We start from the raw sequence: 12,494 nt of genomic DNA, 5'->3' as shown, positions 1-12,494 counted from the left end.
GTTAATTGTGTCAAAAATCACTTCAGAGTGATAAGATGAGGAAATGATGCCTGCCATGAACCTTAAATCACAGAGAATGTCTACCTAAGTAGGTAACTTGGGGTGTCAAATTTGTTTTAGTCTTTAACCTCCTGTAGAACGGCCTGTTTGTTACCAGAGTTTGTGACCTTAGAACCAGAATTACTTACAAATGCAGATCCTTCTTTTGCAATACCTGGGATCCAGCCTCTCTCCCATTTATCTCCTAAGGAGCTTTGTGCATTGTCCCTTGTGGGGTGGCTGGGATCTGGGGAGGATGGACAGGGTGTTTCCACAGGAAGAGCTGGTAGATGTGTTGCTGCACAGGCAGCTTTGGGAATGGGAAGGCTACAGTGTGTGAGGATTGGGAATTCAGTGGGGAATGTGGTCTTGGAGAAACCTAAGATGGGTGTTTGGTTCCAAAGGTTGCTGTCTTGCAGCACTCTGGCCTATGGAGGGCTGGGGGCTATCGGCTTCATGCTTTGTTCAGTCAGTCTGAACACTAAATGTGTCTGAAAGACAACTAGATTCTGAGAACACATTCAAGTAAGATGTATATGTTATGGGTAGAAATTTCCACCTGTGCTTTTGAGTTATTGAGTTTATTATTTGTATCCAATGAAGTCTTCAGGTGTGTCAGGGGAGGAATTACTGGCTTGAAAAAGAAGAACTGAACAAATCTTTTCTCTGTTTCAGTGACAAAACTCAAATGAAAACCAAACCACTCCATCTCAAGCCAAAGAAAAAACTGCACAAACAAACCCAAGCAAACACCAAAAAAAGGTATAAACCAATCCTGCTCCTCCTGCCTCATCTTCCATCCTGTGTCTTAGTTTCTTGTCCTGATGACAGTATTTCTGCCTGCTTGAAGTAGCACTGAATGCTTTGTCATTTAGTGAGTAATCCTGGACCAAATCTTAGGCTGTGTTCAGGAAATGGACCACACAGGTGTCAAGTGAACCAGGGTGCCCTTTTCTGGACATCATGCAATTCCTACCTGGTTGGGAAAGGGGACTTGCTATACTGAGAGTCACCATTTATACCTAGGTAGTTTATGAGGTCTAGTCTGTTCTTCTATAGAGGCAGAATATATATTAGTATTAGATAAGCATTTTCTCATATGTAGACAATATTTGTTTATTTAATCTACTGTACATACAAACAGTTATATTTCCTGCGTTTGTTTTGTAATTTTTTATGTGGCCTTTTTTTTTTTGCTGTGTAACAGCCTACTTCAAACTATGTTGCATCTTGCCTATGATCTATACAGCTAAGAATTATGGAAAAATTCCCAGGGATTTGTAGACTTCTGAAAACTGAATTCTACTGTAGAAACTTAGTGAATTATATTGCCCCAGTGATTGTGATTTTGAGAGTTTGTAAGCCTTCATTCTACAGAGGGGGGGAAAAAATGACACATGAAGTAAGGAGAAACTGTGCAAGCTGAAGCCAGCAGAGCTGCTGTGCTTTACCTATAGTTCTTCAAAAGGTGTTTGATCCTTAGATAAAACACTTGCTAATACTTTCAAGATTTCAACATAACATCTTTAAAGATTTGTCTCTTTTCCTACAGTAAAAACCCAATAATATGTCATAATTTTACTTAAGTGTTAAACTTCTTTCAATATCTGGAGCTAAGTATTCACCCTAGGCATTCAATAACAACAATGTAACACAGAAATCGGGAATCAGGGAGTAAGAGGAAGAAATAAGGCTAAAGGAAAATGGGATGGAGGCTTAGCATCGTTTCAGGGATTGCATTTAACTCTCTGACTCTCTGCTAGCAACATGAAAAAGATAATCTTTTTATGTCATTGATAGGCAAATTATGGGGAATGTGGAATGCAGGGCACAGAAACTAATTAGAAAAAGAATTAAAAGATGCAAATGTCATTTTAGATATAAGATCATATTATTGGATAAACTAAGGTTCTGAAAAAACCTTATTCTCTCTTTTTCTTTCTTTTCTTTTAATTTTTTTTTCTTTTTTAATCAGTTTGCAGGAAATGGAGCAAAGCAGAGCAAACAGAAAAGAGTGGCAGGGTGTTAATTGAGACCTGATAATTAAAGTGAAGCACAGTCAAGGAACAGATATTCTTCCAGCTTTCAGTATGAAAATGATGATAGGTGGCACCTATGGATGCTCAGTGCTGTTTTGGTAACCCTGGGAAGCTGCAGTGAGAGCCTCGGTGACACACAAGTCTGTGCCTGACAAACATTAGCAGGTGGGGAGCTTCATAAAACTGATTTTTAACTGATCTTCTTTTTCCATCTCTGCCTTGGTGTCTGGGCTGTTGATGGGTATGAAATGGAAAGGATGTACTCCCTCAGTGACAAAAGCGTGGGTGAGCAGGCGGTGGTTCAGGGTAATGGCAACAGTGCCTTGTGCCAGTCACAGCTGAGTGCTGAGAGATTAAATAGATTAAATCAAAATAAACGTAAGCTAATTGAATTTGGTGATATAGGAGATGAAATCAGAGCAGTACAAATTTAGGCTCAAGATGGGGATTACTATTTTACTTTTTGTCAGCTCTCTCTGTATTGCAAGCGTCAGGAGCTCTTTCAGTCAGAAATGAAAATAAATCAAAGAACACACACTGAAAGACAAAAACCCACTTTCCTGTTTTGTTTTTAGAACAAAGTAGTTTTGCAAAAACTTTGCAATATTTTAGAAAAATAATACTTTGAGACAACTTATACTGAACTGAAGTTGCTTAGGATCTTCTTTATTTTTTTGTTCTAAGCAAGATGACCTGCAGTTTGAGTGTCTCACTGGCTGTTATCCTGATGGAAGGTGGTAAGTCTCTCTTATCAAGTTAAAGTGTTCAGACGAGAAATGAAGTTTGAGACAACACAACTGTGGTTAATTCTCTAGATTCTCCCCCTCACTCCACCTTACCTCCACCTCTTCAAATACATGTGTTTCATGGAAGAACCTAAATTTGGGAACTGGTGAGTTTATAACCATACAGCAACATGGACGACTAAACTTAAGGGATAGTACGGAAAATAAAATCAACAGGAAAGTCCAAAGAGCATAATGGGAAGAAGGGAAGTTTTAAAATAATCAAAGCAAGTTGAAAGCAAAGCTGTAGGTGTGTGTTGTGTTTTTCTGGGCCTTGTGTTTAAGAGAACTGTGAACCTGAAGCAGAGGATGAAGGGTTGGATTTGAATATGAATGTCTGGCAGAGTCTTAGCAGCATGAAACGGATAATTTTAGCAGCAGCTTTTGAATAGACTGGATGGGTACAAGCTGAGATGTAAGTAGGCTAGACAGGCTATAGCTAAGATCAAGGATGAGGCAGGGGAAAAAAACATGAAAGGCAGGTGAAATTCACCTGCATGCAAAAGTCTTGAAGAAGCATGTGTGACTTTCAGAAATACCCACATCCTGTTTTTTTAATTTTATTGGAATACTAGGTTTTTGGGTGGCAGACAGAAATCTCCCTTAGGCAGTCAGGCTATATTTTATGGTATATATTTACATGTGTGTGCACTGAGGGTCTGGTGAGGATCTGAAATAGAGAAGGTTGTCAGGATGTGAGTTCTATTGAGATATCTCACCAGATGAAGGAAGGGGATTTGTAGTAAAGATGAACTTTAGTATGTGGAGTCAGAGGTTGTGGCAGGATACCCAAGAAAAGAGGAAAATATACACAACATTGTCTAGGTGCAATGACAGACGTAAAGCAAAGATTTTGAAACTCTTTTTCAGATCTTATCCCTGCTTGTGCAGTAGAAGTAAAATGTCAAGACAAATACAACGATTAGTGAACAAATGAAAACAATAAGAAAAATGCCTAGCACTTTTTCATCTTCTTTGTAACAAATGCTTTTTAAATTCCACAGTGATGAATTATTTTAGAAGAAAATACCATACAATGAAAGTTTGGCAGGCTTAGCTTAACACTGAAAAGGGGAGTGCACCATAAAAGACTTAAAAAATGTTTCCAGCCAAACCATTTGGCAGATGAAATATTTTTCTCTATGGCTTCAAAATTTTCTGTCAGAGGCACTTCACTTTTCTTGCTACATGGAAATTTTTACTATCTTTGATTTGAAAACAAGCAAACAAAACCCTTTCACTTATTCACTTCCAGGTCTTACCTTCATTGTATGACATTTAAAAATCTGACACTGTCTTCAGCAGAAACAGGAGTGAACTGTTTTCAACTTCAGCTGGAACATTTACACATTTAATAGTTGATATAGCTATTTCCAGATGTCATAGAATGATTTTCATATTTATTAACAAAGTAACCAATGGCAATGTCGTGTGGGTTTTTTTGTTTGTTTGTTTTTGGTTTTGGTTGTGGACACTCAACCAAATTGATCAGAAAGGAGAGAGGCTGAGCTCATTTGTATTGTAGTGCAATGAAATTAACATTACTGGCTTAGGACTGTGTTCTGTGTATTTAAGTGCATTTCCTGTAAACATCAGTGACCACAATAGGTTCTTTTTCTCAACTCTTCAGTATTCCAGCCAATTTTACTTTTTTTTTTTTTTTAAATTTTAATTAAGCTCTTTGAAATGGTAATATATTAAGAGTGTTCCTCTACCTTGTAATATTGCTTTATTGACTCTTATGTCCTGACACTCACCACATGTTTATGGTCTCATAAAATGGTTTGGGGTGGAAGGGACCTTAAAGATCATCTTAGCTTCAACTCCCCTGCCATGGACAGAGACACCTTCCACTAGACCAGGTTGCTCAGAGCCCCATCCAACCTGGCTTTGAACACTTCCAAGGGGTGAGGCATCCACAACTCCTCTGGGCAACCTGTTCCAGTGCCTCACCACCTTCACGGTAAACAATATTGTCCTAATATCTAGCACAAGCCTACTCTGTTTCAGTTTGAATCCATTCCCCTTTGTCCTAGCCCTACAAACCCTTGTAAATAGTCCCTCCTGTCAGCCACCTTCAGGTACTGGAAGGTGCTATAAGGTCTCTTCAGAGCCTTCTCTGAAGGCTGAGCAGCCCAGCTCTTTCCATCTGTTGTTGTAGGAGGGGGCTCCAGCACTCTGTTCATCTTTGTGGCCTCCTCTGGACTTGCTCTGTCAGGTCCACGTCCTTCTCTCCTTTTGGGACCCCAGAGCTGGATGCAGCACTTAAGGTGGGGGTCTCACAGGGGTAGAGTAGAGGGACAGAATCCCCTCTCTTGTTGCTGGACACACTGGTTGGGATGTAACCCAGGACACGGTTGGGTTTCTGGGCTGCAAACACACATTGCTGGGTCATGTCCAGCATCTCGACCCTCAGGGTTCATCTCCTCCTCTTCAGGGAGAAATGTCAAATGCAACAAATTTCAAATAAATTGTGGCCACATATTTCATTTCAAAATTTAGATATGCTTTCAGTATAAAGCAAGATGAATGGGAAGATTATTTAGAATCAGCAGTCTGATTAGAACATATCTCCAAGGGATACACTTGGAACTCAGAAATAGTGTTATGTCTCTCCCCACTACAAATGATAAGATCTGGTCTGAAATTTCTAAATAAAATTAAATTTCAGTAAATAACCAGGGAACAGAAAATGAGTCTAACTTGCAGCTTCCCTCCCCCATTGTTTTTCAAACAGCACAAATAAATTTTTCATTCAGAATTTTGATGCTTGTTAGGATCAGAAATTTGGAGAGCTTTCACTGATGAACAAACATGTGAGCTATTTCAAAATCTGGAAGTCTGTTTGTAAGTTCTGTAAATAGGAACAATTGGATGCTGAGCTGTAATAAAAATCTGGCCTGGATTTTATGTGCCAAGTACTTAAGAATCTTTCCCCGAAAATGTAAAAATATATCAGAGAAAAAAATTTTTTTAAATGTGTCGAGAGACTTCTCCCCATTCATATTTCTGTTGTCTTCGAGACTACTGCATCCAAAAACACAAGCAAGGCAAATCACCATTTCTTGAAATGTGTTTTTATGTGGCATAGTCTGATGGGGTACTGTCATGTCCTACAATCAACTAGTAATGGAACTTCCAAAATCTCAGCTCTTCTCAAATGGCTATAAAAATATATTAAAAAAAATTTAAACTTAACATCACAGCCTTGGAATGCAAAGATATCATATATAGATTCAAGCTGGAGATATCTTTATGGTTGAGATGGCTACTAATTCCTGGTTTGTACTAGGAAACAATTAATTTTCTTATGCTCTTTCTATTATTCTCATTAGAAAATATTTAGCTAGAGAAAATATATGTTCGTGTTCTTTTTTTGTGGTGTTCACAAAAATAAAATATGATAATTTCTTTCATGATATTTCTATTAAGAAGTCTTTTGGTCTTGTATGCTATGCCTCAGGTATATTCTTGTTTTATCCCATGGGAACAGATGGGTTTTTTAATTTATCTAATTTTTTTAATGTGCAGCTTCTGATTTGTCTGTGTGTTTTTAAAAAAATGAAGTGGACTTTGTGTGGACTTCTGCATAGTTTTACTTTTAGCTTGGAATACATGAGTGAAAACTGGAAGTGTAAGATGCTCTTTTTTGTTGAGTGCAAGTATTGAGATCTCTGTCTTCCAGTGAGAAAGTTCTGTGTATTAGGGATTTGTGTCTGTATGTACACTCTTGTTTCTCAGTAAGAAGACAGAAAAAGTTTTACTACTCAGAGGCGAAGGCCTCATCCTTCTTCTGATCACAGTTTAATCCAAAGGGTTTCAGGAGTTAAACATGTATTAACTACGTTTTTATTTTGTTTGTTAAAATATTTGGATGATCTGTTTACTGTGAGGGAACTAAGAAGTATCACCACTTTTAGATCTTTTGGTACAAAAGAGAAAAATATAAAAAGAAGGAAGTAGGGGGGAATAGAGGTGGAATTAGAGCCACTCTTTACTAGAGTTTATTTGATCCCATCTATCTTCCTTTCAAAAAATGCTTGTGTGCAGATGTCAGGACAGTAAGTCTCATACTAGTCACATCTGATAATTCCCCATATTTGGCTTCAGAGTCTATCAAATGTCCTTGACAGCCTTTAGAAACTTTAAATAATTGTGAAGGAAAATTGAACCACCACTCACTAACGTGAAATAAGAATGCTTCATTTTTGATGCACATTGGCCTATAGGTTTTGGAACCATGTCTTTTAAATCGGCTCTGTTTGACTTATGGAGATATTCAACTGACTAAGAAAAATTCATACCACAGCCTAGAAAAAAAATTTTCCTATTACACTCTTTGTTTGGCAATTAGCCTTCATAGATTTTAGTAGCAGGAAGGTCATTCATGCAGCCTAGTTTAGGTTTCACATACTTGTCATGTTTAGACAGCAAGGTTTAAGTTATTACAGAGATGGGCAGTAGTATAAATCTTCTGGTAGTGACCTACTCTGGTATATACTATGTATACTATATATATTTGCATTGTAATAACTCCTTTATTATTATCTGTGGAAATGAAAATTAAATCAGCATGATAGCTGTATTAAAAAAAAAAACCAAACCAAAACCCAAGATTACTTCCTTCAAGGGTCTTTCATCACTTTTTTAATAGCTGAGATACTACACAAGATGTGGATACTGTGTGTGGGGAAACAAAGAATATTTCGTCTCTTACTGGAATCTTCTTGACTTGGGTAACTGCAAAACTGAACAGGAGCTTTGGACCTGTATTGTTTGATGCTATTTCCCTAAAGTTTGTGGCTGTCCAACTTTTTTGTGAAACGAAAGTCAGGAAATCTGACTGAATGCATTGTTAACTTTTAGGAACTTATATTTTACTTCTACAGAAGCACTATGACATTTTGATCTTGAAGTATCCTTGGCATTAAACTGGGGCAAAAAAAGAAGGAACAAGAAACGAACATAAAGGGTGACTGTGATTTAAAGATTTCCCTGGAGAAGATGAGCAAGGTACTATCTGGGCTGCCAGAAGCTGAAATCGGAAGAATGACTGACTGTTTTTAGGATGTTGAGTATGATTTAATTCCATCATCATCATCCAGATGTAAAATATGCTGACAGGCCTTGAGCTACCATTGGCAGGATCAAAGGGCACTGGGATGATAGTGTAGTTAGCTGGCACAACAAGAGCACCTTGGATAACTAGCCATGTTACTAGTTTAGTGCATTAATTTGTGTGAAAAATTAGTGTTGGCATTAATTAATATATTTTTAATTTTTTTTTAATTATTTTTTAAGTCTGGCTTTCTACTAGAGTGCTGTTTTTAGTATTGTATATTAGGGTTGCTCTTTTTGTTAATGTGTATTTTAGGGTCACATTCTGTCGTATAACCATCCAGATGGGTGGAACTACAGGCAGAATTATTTGGCTTTTAATGCATAAATGAAAGACTACCAGAAAAATTACTGAGCTCATAATACGATTCTCAATTCTTAAATACCCAGGAAAAGAGTGAAATAATATGTTAAAAATCAGTGTAGTCTTAGTGCTTTTATATTTTTTTTGAGAAGATTGTTTTCTCATGATATTTCACATGCTTTTGTGGTTATTTTGTGGTCTTCTTTTTCATCTGCCCTAATATGAAGCTCCCTTACATTTTCCTCATTCTATAGATGCTCCAGGGAATATTCTGTTTCACAGCAGTGCATGTGCCTCCCTGGTGGTACTGTGGAAAAAATGCATTATGATTTCTTTGAAAAGTCCATGCATTTTAACATGTAATGAGGTCGAGGTGTTCTCACAGATACTTTTATGGTGTCATGTCCATGACCTGGTATTTCCTAGAAGGGAGAAGCAGGTAGTTAACCATTTTATTAGCTCTGCATGTGTATTACAATTAGTGTATTACCATCAGTCACCACATTATTAAAACAACCTGAACTGATCATTCAAACCTTTTATTTGTACATAAAAATATGACTGGAACACTTGTAGCTATCCTTCCCTACACATCCTCCTCAGGTCTCCTGGCAGGCAGCAGTGCCCTGGGTTTTGGCCCTTGGCTTAGAACTGTAGTATTTCTGGTCAGTTTATCTCACCTTTTCTTATGGTGCAACTCTAAAAGCTGGTTCAACCATTTTGCCATCATTGTTAGTTTGCTTAATTAATCCTTTAATCCTATTCATAGTTTCTGGTAGAGGGTGAGGTCCACATAATCCCTCTGGGAACATTTTTTTTTCCTTTTGTGATCTTGGCTGGTGTTTAGTCATTCCTGGGTGTTTGCTAGCCATAAATACATAGTGAATTTTTAGCTAAATACAGAGGCAGTAATTGAAGGACTTTTGACTTTGAATTTTACTTTTCTGTCAGTATGAGCTCAGCAAGTCATGCTGCATGGCTTTTTTGTTACTGGTCCCATAAACTGCCCACTTACATCTCCAGTTATAGGAGGGTACATACAACTTTTAATGAGGGCTTGGAAATTTCTTCACAGATAGGAAGCAAAATATCAGAACTAGAGGATTTTAGGAGATGCCATTTTTACATATCATGCTACTACTTTGCTGGCAGTAGATCCAGTTTAAGTAGAAGTTCCCAGCTCCTTAGAACATATATATGATTTTCTCTAACAGTGGCTGAATTCGGAATCTGAAGCTTGGCCTGCTTGCCAGGCGAGGTTGGAGGCCCTGAGCAGTGTTATCTTCTGCCAAGACAGTGGAAGCAGAGCTGACAGGAGCTCTCCTGACAGAACTGCTGGCCACCAGGACACGGACTGATGGTCTCTCTAAATATAGTCTTTTTTTCCAGGGAATGCATTCTGAAATTTCAAGCATCACTCTTTTTCCTTTTTCCAGCATGCTGGCCATTGGCAGTGTTATATTTAGTGCAATTTTGTTGCCTTGGCAAAGAATTCAAAAGTGTTTGCATGCCTCAGTGGACCAGTGATAGACTAATGATATGTAGCAACAGTAAATGTATTTTTCTGCACTGCAATCGTGTTTCATAGGTGTCATGCTAGAAAATGAGATCGCAGTTTGCATCCACTCTGGTAGTTCAGTTGTGGATATGCAGTTCCCAAGGGAGGCAGCTTGTATATACAGTGGAGAGAGCCCAGGCACAGCCTGGCAGTTTTAGCATCACCATTTTTCCCATTGAAGTTGTTCTTTTGCCTGGAAAAGTATCTTGAGCCATAACTGTGATTGTGGATTGCACATACTCTGAGTGCATGGGTGTGCTCCAAGCTGTGGACAGCTCATCTTCAGATGATCTGATTAAATGCCTTTGCAATGGTGCTGCACAAGTCTTGCACTTCTGAACAACTGGAGGTCTGGAGATGCCCCATTCAGCACAGAAATCTGAAGTCCTTCAGCTGAATACACCCTGAAATCAGCCTGAGTTTTCTGGGTAGCACTATAGGAGGAAAAGCACCAAAAAAACCCCAAACAAACAAACCAACCCAACAAAAAAAAGGCCACAAAATTTGTCTTGCCAAAAGCTATACATGTGCAGAAAGACTTTGTACATATGCCTGGTAGAGCGCATTCCCTGCCTGCAAAACTTATTAGAATGAACAGCTGGTTAACAGAGACATGTGTTTTTCCAACTAAGCTTTAATGCCAATTAAAACCAGCATTGGTTTATTAAGAACAAAACTGCCACTTTTTCTAGACAATTTTTGTAATTCTCTGGCATCAGGAGAACTGATGAGAAAAGACAGTAAATATATAAAGCTGGCAGGTTATGAAAATTAGGCAATGAAACATACTTTTCTAAAGCTATGAAGAATTATAGTCTCCAAACTATCTTAAGCACTCGATTTTGACCTACCTTTTTCTAATAGCTCTCTCAATTTTCTTAGAGTTGTTTTGCTTTTAAAAATATCTGAAAACTTGGTAGATGTTACCATCGTCTTGTAGAAAAGTTCTTCCTTAGAACACGAAAATCTTGAATGATACATTAAGTTCAGCTAATTTTTTTTCCATTTCAGATAATGGCTTATGAGTTTTTTAGTTTTAAAACTTAAGAAAATTTGAGCAAAAGAAAACCCTCAAAAATCTGGAACCATGGAGGCACATTGTTTGTGGCATAGAAAAGAATGTAAAATACTGATATAGTACGAATGGTTTCACACCAAAGTCTGCACTGACTGTCCAAAATCAGCAATTATTTCAATTCCCTTATCTGGGTTGAGATCCCTGGGCACCAGACAAACGGTCTGACTGAGGTACTGAGGCTGAATTTTCCACATATGGGGAAAGACTTCAACTTTTCCATTCCTATCTCATAGATCAAAAGAACCAACTGAACACCTATCCATGAAAATTTTTTGAGTTGCTGAGTTGTAGTATTGTAAAACTATCCCAGAGTGTACCACAATGAAATTTCCCTTTTTTTTTTTTTTAAATGAAGGAAAGAATTAATGTATGTGTGACACAGAGAAGCCCTGAAGGTCTCTGTTGTCCTCAGATAATGCTGGGGGGGGGGGGAATCAGGTACAGTTGGATGAATTTTGTTGTTAATTATCTAATCTTGTGGAAATATTAGTTCAACCAGATTAAACATCTGATTGACTTTATCAATCATATGACATTTCAGGCTAACCTTATAATATAACTGCTGAAGGTCTGCCATTGAAGGTGATGCATGGATTAAGGATGGGGATGTGTTCTGTTCATCTCTCAGGCTTAATCCTCAACCTTAAATGTGGACCACGTGATAATATTGCAGGGCATGTGACAAATCCACTGAAATCCTGCTGAGGATGTGGCAAAGTGAGTATCCCAGAGTGTTACCCAGGAACAACAGTCATGGGGGCACTTTGGGTTATGTTCTTCCATGTTTGTGGTTCAGGTCACAGGGATAACTGGAAAACTCCGCTGCAGAGGATGGAGCAAACACAGATCTAAGCACTGCCTACAGAAACACCTAGATACCGGGGGTGGGTGTGTGTAAGAATAACTGCTTAATTATAGAACAATAACAAACACATCTGCAGGGAAACACAGAATTCACTGCGGAGAAGTGTCACTGCGATATAATCTACATAAGTTAATTGCTAGGTAATATTTTATATTATGCAAATAACTGAACAAAATACAAACACGCTGTAGCCTTTTAACGAGGAGTTAAAGGCCTATGACACCTCAGAGTAAATTCTGACAAACAATATTTAGAATTGATTATGTCTCTATGCTGTATTTTTTCAAATAGTTTCTATTCTTAGGAAAATTTCAAAGGAACTGCAGTCTTTGTCCTCTGACATCTAGTTTTCAGAAGCCTGCATGTAGCTTTCTGCATGGCCAACCCCAAGTGTGCAAGACCTGTGATTATTCAGGTAAGCTCTTACATATGTTGATTTTCAAATATTTTAGTGATAAGTTGTTTGATTTTCTGCATTTTCCTTATTTTTTTTCATTTTTTTCCCTCTGGTACAATTATCTTCTCCACTATACTTATACTGTATCCCAACCACAGCGATTATATGTTCTGATAGACATAGCTCCTCTGGGAGTATGCAACATTTCCACCAGTTTAAGCTTCTGGATGCCTCTCAGATATCACTAGAACAACATATGGAAATCATACTACAACTAGCTATATTTTTTTGATATGAATGTGTAAAGAGAA

At 37.9% G+C, this 12,494-nt stretch overlaps 1 long non-coding RNA gene across 1 annotated transcript; it reads left to right on the top strand.

The window, feature by feature from the left end:
• Nucleotides 1–715: 715 nt before the first annotated feature.
• LOC126635438 (uncharacterized) lies at nt 716–7,876 on the top strand. Its single transcript, XR_007627717.1, has 4 exons — nt 716–801; nt 2,015–2,243; nt 2,763–2,815; nt 7,753–7,876. It is a non-coding gene; the product is annotated as an uncharacterized LOC126635438 (long non-coding RNA).
• The last annotated feature ends 4,618 nt before the right edge of the window (nt 7,877–12,494 follow it).

Source organism: Myiozetetes cayanensis, unplaced genomic scaffold (genome assembly GCF_022539395.1).
Source record: "Myiozetetes cayanensis isolate MyiCay16 unplaced genomic scaffold, myiCay2020 scf12, whole genome shotgun sequence".
Lineage (NCBI taxonomy): Eukaryota > Metazoa > Chordata > Aves > Passeriformes > Tyrannidae > Myiozetetes > Myiozetetes cayanensis.
The sequence above is the reverse complement of the archived record's forward strand: the minus strand, read 5'-3'. Positions and strand labels throughout refer to the sequence as shown.